The sequence below is a fragment of the Coenobita brevimanus genome, chromosome 69 (genome assembly GCF_032717465.1).
Source record: "Coenobita brevimanus isolate Jiangsu-jjx chromosome 69, ASM3271746v2, whole genome shotgun sequence".
Classification (NCBI taxonomy): domain Eukaryota; kingdom Metazoa; phylum Arthropoda; class Malacostraca; order Decapoda; family Coenobitidae; genus Coenobita; species Coenobita brevimanus.
The window spans coordinates 5,152,997-5,168,915 of record NC_137022.1 but is presented as its reverse complement, the minus strand read 5'-3'; positions in this window follow the sequence as shown (position 1 = coordinate 5,168,915).

The window sequence follows — 15,919 nt, the reverse complement described above, 5'->3', positions numbered from 1 at the left end:
CCCAAAACCCATTAAAAAAATCAACACTAAAATATCCATAAATATATCAAAAACAAATTCCACACCCAAAACCTCACGCCGACCTCAATCTTCACACACACAGACGCCACCCCAAACTCCACACACAGATCAGTTGCCCTTCTATTGTCAGCTATTACGATTTCAGTTGTCTGAGTAGGCTTTAAAACTACTTGAAAATATTTCTAATACAAATTATGATCAATATTATCTACATTAAAGCACTCAATGGGAAGAAAATGGAAATAAAATATCTTACTAAATCATGGACAACCTCCTCACGTCAAAGTAGCTCAAGCCAGACTGACCACGAGACGGCGAATTCCGCCTCCCTCCCTCCATCCCTCCCCTACTTCATCCTCCCCCACCCTCCACAGGAGACACTAATCTGAGGGGGGACCAAATAACCCTCTATACCCCCACCCTTCACCAACTTGCCTTTTTCCATCACCTCCCTCCCTTCACACCCTTTCTTCCTCCACTCCTCCTTTCCTCCACCCCCTCCCTCTCTCCTTTTCCTTTCCTTTCCCTTAGTTTCCTTTCTTTCTTTTCCCCTCATTCTCCTTCCACCTCTCGTCTCCCTCCACCTCTTCCTCCTCCTTGAAAAACACTCTTCCTTCATTCCCCCTCCATCCCCCATCCTTCCTCCTCCCCTTCATACCTCCTCCCAACCCCTCCATCCCCGTCTTCTTCTCTCCTTACCTGCACTCTCCGATTCTCTCCTCCCATCCTTAAATTCTCCCTCCCCCTCTATCCCCCTCCCTCCTTCCCCCTCCGTCTCGTTTTTCCAGTCGCTCTTGGTGGTCTGCTGGGCGGGGTACTTCACATTTTGTACATATTATGTAAGCACTTTATACCATCTTGTTTAAGTTGTCCTAATTAGTGCCGACAGCTGACGTATATGGAAATGTTCCTGACTCGTCTGGTTCTCTTTCATATACTGATGTCCCCTATTACAGTAGTTTGTGTCTCGACTGACAGTCACCAGGTAATGAGTGCTGGTATGCAATGTACAGCTCCGGACAGATGAAACGGTTACACCCCATCCACCAGCGACTTGGTTTGGGTCTCAATAGTTCTGGTAACAGTTACAGGTGGAGGGAGGGGTGATGTGGGAGGGTGAGGAGGGGAGAAATGTGGGCGGAGTTATATAGGGGATAGTGTGGGAGGGTGAAGAAGCAGCACAGTCTGGCTGGTGGGAGGGGAAGACGAATGGTTGGGTAGCGGAGACGAGAGTCTGCTGGAGGGTAAGACAGGTGAGTGTGATTAGATGAAAAGAAATTACAAAAAATGAATTATTATAATATCTGCTGCATATATTGCATTTTATCTACTACATAAAAACACTGTCTATTATTCACCACCGTATTTGGGTATCCTACTCATTATTATTATCCTTTGAATATTAGGCAATAAATAAAGATATTGGACGGTCTTTCGGACCCGAACCAATTTTTTCATAACTTTTTTCTTCAGCTATTTCCGTATTCCTATTATCCCTCGTGCTTGAAGTCCCCCTTTTTATCACTTTCTCCTACGCCCTACATTTTTTTTTTTTAGGCATAAGGCAGTTTAACTTTCTCTTTAAATAACCATATTTGTCAACAAATATTTCTTTCTTTAATCTATTTAATTACCTGTTTTTTTTTCAATATGCATTTGTCTAATAATGGGTGTTACACCTTAATTGGCGCCGCTATTTGACGTTTTGAATAAATTTGGTCTAAATTTACGCATATATTGCAGTCTCTCTCAAGTAGGCTGGCAACCTCACACATCCTCCCCCCTGCTTTCTCCTTCTCTCGCTACCCGTTCCCTCCTTTCCTTTTGTAGTACTGTTTATCTATTCTTTCTCATATTTTTAACCTCATTCCTTCTTACAAACTTTTAGTGCCATGGGAATTTCTCACTTATCACCTACAGTCCTACTACATGAAAGTGGAAAAAACTGCCATCGGGAAAAGAATAACTGGAAATTTATGGCGAAGGTTACGATATTAGTTATTTAGAATGAAAGTGTTGGCAGATACGCATTCTTGACGTGATTATCACAGCCACAGCATTTCGCCTTCATAAAACAGAAGGACTATAGGTTTCATGCATTACCTCCTTACGTCCAGCATTACTGTGCAGAACGCCATGTATAACACATTAAGGACCACAAGGACAGTACTGGTAGTCATCGTGATTCTCATGAATGTCTCAATAGGCTATTGAAAACAGTGCTTTATGCTCAACTTCAGAATTATGTTCTCATCATGGCAATGATAGGCAAAGATAATAAAAACAATGTATACAACCAAATTATCATTTATTATACAACAAAGCTCAAACTGCCTCCGTGCTACCTGAAAAAAATTAAATACCTGATCATATATATATATATATATATATATATATATATATATATATATATATATATATATATATATATATATATATATATATGGATGATGCCATGTCGTAGCGCTTAAGGGAATAACAGGGATGACGACGGTGATAATTGTCGCAACGGAACGAGATGAAAGGAAAGTTTTCTCTACCTGAAGTAAATTCTAATGGACAGTAATAATTCGAGACCCCGTTTATTGACAATAATTTTTATAGAACTGCATGTCGCCGTTATTGCGTCTCGGAACATTTCGATAGATGATATTATAACTGATATAAATTGATAAATGGGTAGAGAGATATCCTTATCGTCTATATTATGTGATAAGTATGATATAGTAATGATAATCTGTCCTGATAGAGTAAATCTTGCTGTGACGGAAGGGTATTTGTAAAGCGAACTAATTTATACCACAGACTGTATCAGAAGTGTTTCTTCTTCGTAAATTTAAGCTCGATGAATACTCTAGACTGTATGCAGGAAGCAGGTGACCTTGGTGTTTCTTATGAGGGATCCGGTTCGTGGCATAGTGTGGAGGATGCATAGAGCTCAAATTTATCAAACAGATAGTATCCTCGTAACTGGCCACCTCTTCACCCACTTCCTGAAACTCAGACATGGAGTACCGGGGTGAGAATAACGCCATAGTGACTAATACACCACAAACACATGGATATTTATACATCAACGAGAAACGACTGTGGTTCACTTGTATTTTCTATGGACTGCAATAAACACCGTTACTCAGGGCAGACCACCAGTTCCATGTTTTGTCAGTATATACTGAGATGAATGATTCTAACCGAATCAGGTAGATCCTCTCCGTCAACTGAGACAGGCTCTACACTTATGAAATTTAACATCGAGTAACCCTATATGCCCAAAGTAATTTCCTCTGCATGGACTGACATTGTAACGAAACTGGTTGTCCCCCTGCAGTAATTATTAATATAGTATTTTTATGGTCATGTATGACTGAATAGTTTAGTTTATACAAGCGAAAACCTCAGAAATAATACTCACCGAGTATTATTCCTTCTCCAGCAGTTGCGCCTTCAGTGACACACTTCCAAAAATCCTCTGGCTTGTCAACATAACGTTTGCTAGGGTCCTGTGATGCAACCCTGCTTCGTGCAAAACGCTTCTCATAGTCTTTTCGCTGATATCATGGTCTGTGCATCGGTTTCTGTGGCGTGTAGTGCAACATGGTGGTTTCCGTGTGGTAGGTTGCCATGCTAGTTAGTGTCCTCTGCTTTACCCAACACAATAAATTTTAGATCAAACAGTGTTGTTCATGGTTATTAATATATATATATATATATATATATATATATATATATATATATATATATATATATATATATATATATATATATAGGATCATGTATTTCATTTCTTCAGGTTACATGTGATTGTGTGAGCTGGTTACACCCTTGAGACTGCAGCACGGAGGCAGTTTGAGCTTTGTTGTATAATAAATGATAATTTGGTTGTATACATTGTTTTTATTATCTTTGCCTATCATTGCCATGATGAGAACATAATTCTGAAGTTGAGCATAAAGCACTGTTTTCAATAGCCTATTGAGACATTCATGAGAATCACGATGACTACCAGTACTGTCCTTGTGGTCCTTAATGTGTTATACATGGCGTTCTGCACAGTAATGCTGGACGTAAGGAGGTAATGCATGAAACCTATAGTCCTTCTGTTTTATGAAGGCGAAATGCTGTGGCTGTGATAATCACGTCAAGAATGCGTATCTGCCAACACTTTCATTCTAAATAACTAATATCGTAACCTTCGCCATAAATTTCCAGTTATTCTTTTCCCGATGGCAGTTTTTTCCACTTTCATGTTGTAGGACTGTAGGTGATAAGTGAGAAATTCCTATGGCACTAAAAGTTTGTAAGAAGGAATGAGGTTAAAAATATGAGAAAGAATAGATAAACAGTACTACAAAAAGAAAGGAGGGAACGGGTAGCGAGAGAAGGAGAAAGCAGGGGGGAGGATGTGTGAGGTTGCCAGCCTACTTGAGAGAGACTGCAATATATGCGTAAATTTAGACCAAATTTATTCAAAACGTCAAATAGCGGCGCCAATTAAGGTGTAACACCCATTATTAGACAAATGCATATTGAAAAAAAACAGGTAATTAAATAGATTAATGAAAGGAATATTTGTTGACAAATATGGTTATTTAAAGAGAAAGTTAAATTGCCTTATGCCTAAAAAAAAAAAATGTAGGGCGTAGGAGAAAGTGATAAAAAGGGGGACTTCAAGCACGAGGGATAATAGGAATACGGAAATAGCTGAAGAAAAAAGTTATGAAAAAATTGGTTCGGGTCCGAAAGACCGTCCAATATCTTTATTTATTGCCTAATATCCAAAGGATAATAATAATGAGTAGGATACCCAAATACGGTGGTGAATAATAGACAGTGTTTTTATTTAGTAGATAAAATGCAATATATGCAGCAGATATTATACTAATTCAGTTTTTGTAATTTCTTTTCATCTAATCACACTCACCTGTCTTACCCTCCAGCAGACTCTCGTCTCCGCTACCCAACCATTCGTCTCCCCCTCCCACCAGCCAGACTGTGCTGCTTCTTCACCCTCCCACACTACCCCCTATATAACTCCGCCCACATTTCTCCCCTCCTCACCCTCCCACATCCCCCTTCCCTCCACCTGCAACTGTTACCAGAACCACTGAGACCCAAACCAAGTCGCTGGTGGATGGGGTGTAGCCGTTTCATCTGTCCGGAGCTGTACAAAGGCATTACGAAACTGTAGTCGATCGTGTTCTTTTCATCGATGTCTTTTTACCATTAGTAAAGGTTTAACTATTGTATCTTTAGGCTTTAGTACAGGTTAGGGATTTGTCTGTTAAGATTATTAGTTTCAGGGTTTTTAGAAACATGTAATGTTCAAGAACGATTAAGATATGAATGAAAATTTCAAAACAATAAAAATTATATATTTAACCTATTGGAGCCCAGTGCCCAAGAGTACTGGACAGAACTGGGGTTTTTCAAGTCCTTATAAAGTAGGGAACCCCGGGTAGGGACCTATGAGCTTCGCGACCATGAGCGATAGGTGGAGGGCGGTACGCTAAGTGCCCTCCCAGTGCAATGCCTCGCCCAGCACCCCCGGGATCCAATGGGATCTCTCTCTCTCTCTCTCTCTCTCTCTCTCTCTCTATATATATATATATGTGTGTGTGTGTGTGTGTGTGTGTGTGTGTGTGTGTGTGTGTCTATGTATAAACACATGTATATTTGCCTTTATGACCAGGGGCTTCGGCCCAATGGTCGATAGGCAGAAAAAAAGTCTTTCTAGAATATTCGATATTTTAAGGACATTTACACACACACACACACGCACACACACACACACGGCAGAAGTCCCATGCCTATGTGTTATTTTTGCAGGGTTGGCGTGGCTCTAGTCCCATTTATTAATATCAAAGTCTATGAAGGTTCGGGGACCAGATATTGTATGGAAAATTACCGCAGATTTGACAGAGAACACATGTTCTGGTGTCAACATCTTTTTCCATAAGAAGTTGTAGTATCACACATTTTACATAATTTTAAAGCTGTTTAGTCATAATTAACAGTGTGTAATGAAGTGTGAATGATGAACAACCAAATATCATTTCGCTGTTAGCTGTGGTATAGGAAGAAGGTGGATGGCAGACCACAAGTGCCACCTTGTTTCAATTATAAAATGAAGGTTAGGAGAAGTGAAAGGATATCTGAATTGTGCGTAAGTGTAAAGTCCCGGGGAACCATTTAATATGTTGGTATATGTGAATGTACTTAATACCATTCTATAGAGGTGTATAATGTGCTAGTAGAGTTGTCATTTATCTCTACTTTTTGCATAAGCCCAGAGTATATGTAAATGCTTGGCACCTCACATTTAGCTGACCTCAGCACCTCGCCCACCTCGGCACGGTGAGCGTACAGCGTCAGAAGAAGTCATATAGTTATCAAGGGAGGTGGTATCGCTCTTACATATCTCTCGGGTTGCAGTTGTATTATTCTGTGCCCAATAAAGAGAGATTTAATCTGCTCATTTCTGTCACCTTACGCTACCACTTAATATAATAGACCAGCTTCCACCTTCTAGTGGCAGAGGACCTTTGGTGGAAAGTGTCGGGCAGTGACGGCGAGTAGCTGACGTGTACTACAGACAGTGTCGTCGATCTCCAACACGGTGGTCTAGTTATACTATAACAGCAGAACACATAATATGTAGTCAGCTGTGCTATTCCATATAACGGGTACATAAACCAGTGGAATTAGCAGCTAAATTGACACTTAAATTTGGTGTCTAGCAGTGGCACGATACATAAATTTGGTGCTCAGTGCTGGGATACGATACAAGTGCTAAAAAGGGATTTATGCTGTGAACCAGTAACCCTTGCAATCGCTCGTTCCTGAAGGTGAAACAGAAACTTTTACTCTACTGTTGTAAGGGGACTAATTACCAGTGAGTTAAGTGGAGCAGATAAACTGGAGTGGTGAATATTAATTCCTCCCATTATTCTGCCAGTGCGAGATTCCTATTTTAAGCACAAACTGGCAGTTATCTCGCCCTGTGGTGTGCGAGATATCTCCATCTTCAAACGGAAACTGGCAAGAATCTCAATCTCGTGTGTGAGAGGCGAGATAAGGAGGGATCAAGCCAGTGCGGTGAGGAGTGGGTCAACCAGAGACTTCTAGCAACTCCAGAGGTGTGGACGGCCGAGGCGAGCCGAGGGGGAGTGAGCGCGGGCTGTGTGGTGCCACGATCGTGTGTGGTGCGTCGTGTGGCGTCACTGCCTGGCGTGCTGCTAACTCCCACAGCGAGCGGGCTGCCGTGTATGGTTGGAGGAGTCTGGTGGAGTGTGGAACGTGGAATGTGGAACATCATCCTGGACTTTCATATCTAGATAGTGTCCATACATTAGTAATCCACACACACACACACACACACACTTGAATCAACAAACGTTAGTTAGTGAATGTGTGGAAATAAAGGTTTCTTAGAATTCCCTTGAAATAAATATACTTTCTGTGTATTTTATATGTGTCCCGTTCTCTGTCACCTACCGTAACTATCCTTTTTTTTATGTCAGTTTATCTTCCTGTTACTGGGAGGGGGAATATTACTGACAAGGTTGGATGGATACAGTGAAAAAGTGGGGACGTAGAATTAAGGGAAATAGAGATCAGTCAACCCCACTAGACTCGGAATTTTATGAGTGGGTTGAAACATCAAATAAAAGTGCTCAGACATTTAAAACGAGTGAAGGACATTGAGGATCAAGGTGATGAGGATATTTCTGAAAGACTGGATGAGGATTTGAACGCTTTGCATTTGCGTTCTGATCATACTTATTCAACAGTCCCAGGCAATCAGTTAGATTGAAAATGGCCACTAGTCTTGCTAATGAGGGTATTCCTAGTGAGGAGACTGTGGAAGTAGAGACTACAGCAGTACCTTTGGTCACTCAGGATATGCAAAATCCAGTCATTACTGATAGTACTACAACCACTCACATACCTGTTTATACTTCAGATGTTTTCAGTACACCACAAGGTTTTGGACAGAATTTATTTTCTGTTTCTTATTCAAATGCATGGGGTATAAACACAGATGGTATTGGCATGCAAACCCAGAATCATAATCAATGGGGCATGAATACTAATATTGGCATGCAAATCCAGGGCCCTTATCCAAATACCTGGGGCATGACTAACAACATGGGCGTGCAAAGTCAGACTAACCCTCCTTCTTTGTGGCAGATACCTGCATCTATGGCACCTATGCCAAAGGGGGCAAGATGGTGTGCCATACATGGGCATTGTCTTCATGAAACGGACTATTGTCCCTTTGTCATTGAAAAGAGGAAGAAGCTAGGGAACCAAGCTAGTTCGGGGGAAGCTCAGGACAGCACGCAAAGGTAATTAAAATAGTACAATCCACCGATGCGTGTGTGGCAGCTATTACTAAGGTGGACTTATTATCTGTTCCTTGGATCATAGGGAAAGGTCAAGTGTCCCTGATTGTAGATACAGGGGCATGTACAAACATTATTTCTAGTAAAGCATTAGAAAGACTTAAAAGTGAAATGCCTCTAACAAACTGGACATTATCAGCACCTGATGTAATGTTGACAGGTGTGAAGGAGTAGAATGAAGATTGTAAGCCAAGTGCCATTGACATTGAGGGCAGATAAACGATCTCCTGTGTTACGTGCTACATTTTATGTGGTTGAGGATTTTCCCCTGCCAGCTGATGGGCTGTTAGGCTTTGAAATCATGGAGGAGTATGACATAGTAATACACCCTCAAAGACATTCCATTTCCTTTAATGGGAAAGAGTTTGTAGGCCTTAATCCCTAAGTGACACAAACTGGAACTGGCATCCAGTCAGGAGCCATTCAACCAGTTGTGACCCCGACAAGTGAAGCATCAAGGGAGTCCCCGGATGCACACGAAGCGGAGGGTATGGACTGGAAGAAAGTCAGGGCTATAGTGAGTGGTAATCACCACTTACCCAGTCGAACTGTCTGTAAAATTCCTGTCCGAGTACCTGACGTGTCGGTGGGAACTGATGTAGCATGCTTAACTGAGACTGTAAAACATAAAGCATTGTCGCTGGAATCGACTCTGAGTAGCGTTAGCCAAGACCAGAAGACGCCCCTCTTCATCGCAAATATGAGTGGTGGCGCAGTTAAGCTCAGAGATGGTTGTTATATAGGCGACTTGATGTGCTATGATGCCCTCATAAAGGAAGTCGACGACATGCCAGTGAACTCTCCTGTAGTTACATCTCAAGCAACGACTCAGTCGGAACCCGTACGTCTGGCTAAGGAAAAACAGCTGGAGCAATATGTGAAGGTCACGGATAATGTAGACCATAAAACGCGACTCCTAGCTCTCCTTAGAGAATTTTCTGACGTAGTAGCACTTCCAGGAGAAGCGCTGGGTAGGACGGATAGGGTGAAGCATCATATTGGTTTGTGCCCTGGTTCAAATCCAGTTTATGTGCTCGCATGCCGTCTACCGCTCAGCCAAAGGGAAGCAGTGGATGAGGAAGTTGAAAGGATGCTTCATGATGAAGTTATCCAGCCTTCCTCCTCGCCTTGGAATGCACCACTCTTTCTGGTGCCTAAGAAGGACGGTGGTGTGAGACCTGTTGTGGATTTTCGGCAAGTGAACAAGGTAACACCGGATCATTATCTGATTCCGCATCTGCGAGACTTACTTCAATCATTAGGTAAGGGAAATACTGTGTTTACTTGTCTGGATCTAACATCAGGGTATTGGCAGGTGGAGCTGACTGAAGAGTCGCGTCCCATTACTGCTTTTAGCACTCACCGTGGGCACTTTGAATTTCTCCGGATGCCTTTTGTACTGAGTAATGCTTCTTTAACATTTCAGCAGATGATAAACCAATTGTTTGGCGAGATGTTAGGGCAAGACGTCTTAGCGTATCTAGATGACCTAATCATCGTGAGTAACAATGTTAACAGTCATTTTAATAAGTTAAAACGAATGATGGAAACCTTGAGATCCACAGATCTGAAAATCAAGCTGTCAAAGTGTGAATTTTTGAAGTCCAGTATTAGATTTTTAGGACACCTCGTTGATGGTAATGGCATCAAGACTGTGCCAGACAAGGTAAGGCCACTGTTAAATTTTCCTACACCACAGAACAAGGATCAGAGATCATTCCTAGGCCTCACTGGCTTTTAGAGGAGTTTTGTCCACAGATATGCCATCATAGCATCACCTTTAACGACGCTACTTAAGAAGGATGCTGCATGGAAATGGGGACCCTCGGAAGAGAAAAGCTTCAACAAGCTCAAACAAGCCATGCCAGAAGCACTCGTATTAGCTTTTCCTGATTATACTCAACCTTTCTATCTGTGCATAGACGCCTCAGGTTTGGGTCTGGGAGCGGTGTTACAGCAGAAGGATGGGCAAGGCAAGACACATACCATAGCGTATGATAGTAGGGCACTAAGACCCACAGAGAAGAATTATTTGACGACACATTTGGAGACATTAGCAGTCGTGTAGGTGTTAGGACATTTCCGGGATATTATCTTTGGCTACCGGATAATTGTTTTAACTGACCATGCACCCATACGTGACTTATTTACAGGAAAAAACTTGCATGGTAAGGTTGTGTGTTGGTTTAGCAAGGTATTGGAATTTGATCCAGAGGTCAGATATTTACCGGGCCGCCAAAATGTCATAGCCGACGCACTGAGTAGAAACATTGCTGCTACCATACCCGAGGATGTTGCTCTTGCTGAGTATTCCTCAGACACAGTAAAAGCGGAACAATATAAGGATGAGATGTGGTCTCAAGTCATCTATGCCTTGGAGTCTGGTGACGAGACTTGTCTACCTGAACTCCCAGTACCGATGACTCACTTCCATCTTCAACAGGGTCTTTTGTATAAGCAATCCCCAGGGAAGGACACAGCATATCAGTTAGTTGTTCCTGCTACCTTACAGCAAACCATGCTACAGTTAGTTCATGACATACCTCAAGCGGGTCATCCCGGTTGCGATAGATGCATACGTGAGGCGAGAAAGAAATACTATTGGCCGACCATGAGGAAGGACATAGAAGCCCACGTCAGTCAATGTGTCAAATGTGCGGAAGTACGAGGAACGACGGGACTTCCGACTCCCATCTTAGAGTATCCTCTACCGGAAAAACCCTGGGATACAGTCTCCATTGATCTCTTAGCATTGCCGAGAAGTCGTCAAGGTTCGAGTTATGTACTAGTGGCAGTGGACCATTTCTCACGATTCAATGTTTTAGCACCTTTACAGACGAAAACTGCAGGGGAGGTGGTGCACGCTTTTGTGACTTCAGTGATTTGTCCATACTCTACACCTAATGTATTGCTCAGCGATAATGGCAGTGAATATCATAACCCGGTGTTACAAGAAATCTGTCGTATGTATGGAGTAAAGCTAGTTTTTGTAACGCCTTACAGTCCTAAGAGCAATGGCCTGGTGGAAAGGACAAACAGGAAGATACTGGAAGTCTTGAGACCAGTAATAACCTCAAATCAAGAGGATAACTGGGAAGACTGGTTATCACATGTAGCTGCGACCATCAACTCCTCAGAAAATTCATCAACTGGGAAGTCTCCTCATTATATCCTTTATGGAGAAGAGAAAGTGTTACCCTAAGATTTGTTGGCTGGACCTCCTACTCCAGTATACAGCGAAGAAGACTACGCAAAGGTACAGTTGTTGAAATTCCAACGTATACACAGTGAAGTACGGAAAAGATTAAAAGCCTGAAGAGCGGAGATGATGGCGAAACAACACAAAGGTAGTCAAGAAAAGACTTTACAGGCAGGCGAGAAGGTCATGATGCACAACCCTGAGAGAATTTCCAAGCTCAGACCTAAGTTCCGCGGACCATACACCGTTGTGGAACGAGTACGTGGAAATACTTATAGAATAAAGGATGAAGCTAATGGAACTCAGGAGGTAGTACATGTTGATAGGATCAAACTAGTAAGTCAAGAGCTAGGCCTAACTTCGTCTGATGTGTTGTCCCCTCTGTCTTCGTCGCAGTCTGTCATCGTCCGTACCTGTCCCTAACCAAGAGTATCGCAGCAAGCTACGATCCCACAACAAGAATGATTAAGGGAGTATCTTCTCTTGCAGAAAAATGTGGCTGTGGCTCATACTCCTCGTGCGTTGCTTGAGGTGGACCTATGGAATGACGTCGGACACGGACACGACTGCGTTAATGCCAGGAGCACTGAAGAGCCAACTTGGAGAAGTCGTGGTATTGGAAGATGCAGTATGCGTCTACTATCCAATGGAAGGCTATCTCCAAACGCCAGATATTGTCAAGGAGGTCTCCAAAGGCTTGTTGAATCTCAGACAGCAACTGTTGGAAGTGGGAAAGATGTTTAATCGAAACCCACGATTGACAAACTCTAACACTGAAGCTTTGGAACGAACCTTGCATGGAATTGTTGAGCTTCAGACTAGGCATATAGACAGACTCACCGACAGGCTCACTAACTTGCATGTTGCTTTACCTAACGTACACTCTGATCTTTCCAAGCATGTCCATGCACGTACTAAGAGAGGACTTGTGGATTTTCTAGGAATCCTGTCTCAACAACTCTTTGGTACGGCATTAGATAAGGACGTAGTGCAGTTGGGTAGACAGATGCATGACTTGACACTGGCCGCTAAAGCCAATAATAGATTAATCATGCATGTGTATAAACAGTTAGATGAGTTCACTAACAAAGCTAACGAGATAATTAGGACTACCAACCATCTAGTAGAGCTTGTGAACAACATCCAAATTAACCTACCAACCCTAGCTAACTTGGTGTTATTCGCTGAGTACTTACATGCTCTCGACGAGTCAACCACTGCTTTGGAGAAGCATGCAGCCAATATGGTGGACGGCTTAATCGATGCAAGTTTGAACAGGGTTAATGCTTTATTGCTTCCTACTAATATACTAACAAATGCACTTGATATAGCAATGTGGAAGTATGGACTTATGCCACTCTTTGATCTGAGTCAACTGGAATATTATTACCCATTGTTAGAGGCCCAGTTGACCCATGAAGGCATCCTGATATTGGTACCTATGAGGAATGCTGTAACGTATCAGGCATGGCTGTTCATTCCCTTCCCTTTTGCTACTGCTAATAATACACTTGTTGTTACTGAAGAGGGTGCAGAGGTGCTAGTTGTCTCAGATGACAAGAAATATGTAGCAGAAACGACTGTGGATGAATCTGAGAAGTGTATGCCTCATTTCTTGATCTCCATGTATGTCCTGCTTTCCATTTTGTCTTCGTACCATTAAAGGTAGAGGAGTGTAAGAGGGCCTTGTTGGACACAAATACTTCCTCTGGTCTGCAACGTTGCACCTTCCAACCCTTTCAATTGAAGTCAGTTTTCCATGCTCATATTCATGCGAAACAGTACTTTTACTTTCCTGAGACGGAGGACGTAACTGTGACTTGTGCTTCACAGAATCAATTCCTTACAGTAAAGGGGTACTATATTGCAGCTGATTTTTGTGAGTTACACTGTAAAGACATAGCAGTTCTGCCTAGCAAGCATCATCTAGCTTTGTCAGTGAATTTCTCATCCCAGTTACGACCCTTTTTACCTTCATTCAGTGTTACTTCCTTGAATGTGAATAGGCTGTCTCATGTATTAAAGGAGCTTACCTTCCTCTCCCACCTGAACAGGACCGATTTAGAGCCTTATGTACTGTCCTATCTTCCTTCATACCTTTCTCCTTCCTATTTTGGTCCTGGCGTTGGTCTTCTACTTATTGTGGTCTTGTCCTGTGTTTGTGGTTTAGGCTACTATTTAAGGCGCCAATTAAGTAACCCATTGAGACCACGTGTCCGTACTCGCGGATTGCAAGTGGATGTTCCTGAATAGTTAGCTACCTACACTCTGGTTAGGCTACACGATAGTTTGGACAACAATGTCGACGAGGATATCAATGGTGTGGCCGAACGATGTTCTGGTGTCAACATCTTTTTCCGTAAGAAGTTGTAGTATCACACATTTTACGTAATTTTAAAGCTGTTTAGTCATAATTAACAGTGTAATGAAGTGTGAATGATGAACAACCAAATATCATTTCACTGTTAGCTGTGGTATAGGAAGAAGGTGGATGGCAGACCACAAATGCCACCCTGTTTCAATTATAAAATGAAGGTTAGGAGAAGTGAAAGGATATCTGAATTGTGCGTAAATGTAAAGTCCTGGGGAACCATTTATTATGTTGGTATATGTGAATATACTTAATACCATTCTATAGAGGTGTATAATGTGCTAGTAGAGTTGTCATTTATCTCTACTTTTTGCATAAGCCCAGAGTATATGTAAATGCTTGGCACCTCACATTTAGCTGACCTCAGCACCGCGCCAACTCGGCACGGTGAGCGTACAGCGTCAGAAGAAGTCATATAGTTATCAAGGGAGGTGGTATCGCTCTTATATATCTCTCGGGTTGCAGTTGTATTATTCTGTGCCCAATAAAGAGAGATTTAATCTGCTCATTTCTGTCACCTTACGCTACCACTTAATATAATAGACCAGCTTCCACCTTCTAGTGGCAGAGGACCTTTGGTGGAAAGTGTCGGGCAGTGACGGCGAGTAGCTGACGTGTACTACAGACAGTGTCGTCGATCTCCAACACGGTGGTCTAGTTATACTATAACAGCAGAACACATAATACGTAGTCAGCTGTGCTATTCCATATAACGGCTACATAAACCGGTGGAATTAGCAGCTAAATTGACACTTAAATTTGGTGTCTAGCAGTGGCACGATACACACACACACACACACACACACACACACACACACACACACACACACACACACACACACAGACACACACACGCAGACACACACACACACACACACACACACACACACACACACACACACACACACACACAGAGAGAGAGAGAGAGAGAGAGAGAGAGAGAGAGAGAGAGAGAGAGAGAGAGAGAGAGAATTATGGTTTATTACATGATAGGTGGAGGAAAAACCCATTAACGTGGCAGTGTAGAAAGAGTAATAATATTAGGGAGGAAAGAACCCAGGTCGAGGAAATATTGTATCAAACCAAACAGGTGGAAATAACACTCGTAGAGCTAAGGTGTACAGCTTTCCAATTAACTCCTCTTGTCATAAAAAGACTTTGTATAAACTTGTAGAGAAGTTATCTATTAGACTTGTGGACGAGCGGTTGTCATACTTGAGTTGTTTGTAAGTAGATAATCTTGGTTCCCATTTGTCATGCAATGACAGGAGAGGTAAAGAATAGTATGGGACTATTTTTAATTGTCTTGGAAATATTAACAAAGTCTCTCACACACGAGTGAAGTATAAGTAGAGTCCCGCTAGCTACCTCCCTGTCTCGCTCTCTCTCTCTCTCTCTCTTCCAAGTTGCTAAGCCTTTCACCCTACTACCTGCCGATTCTATGGCCTCTCTCCTTCTGAGCTCTCTTTCCTAAATTCTGGTGAAACAGGGGTCGTGTCACGTGTGTTACACAGTGGTAGGAAAGTTCCAGAAACCTGTGTGTGTGTATGTCTGTATGTCACTAGGCTTTGTTCCCCTGCTATTTAGCTGACAAACTACCTGCATCATCTCCTGACATTGGTACTTCCTAATCTGTCGTCAGCTTTTCCTCAGATAACGTGCAAGATCATTTCCCATTCCCAGGCTCGCATAGAGCTGTCTATCTGTCTATTTATCTATCTATCTATTATGATTTGTAAATATAATATGGATTCATAACATTGCTCGGCCGCGCCGCTGAAGGTCCTCCGACAGCAATTATCATTGACATATGCTAATCTATTAGTACATAATAATGATTATAATACTGTATACATATAACATTCATAGTAAATAGCAATTATCCAGTAATATTACATTTTAAACAAGTTGTATACTTATTTG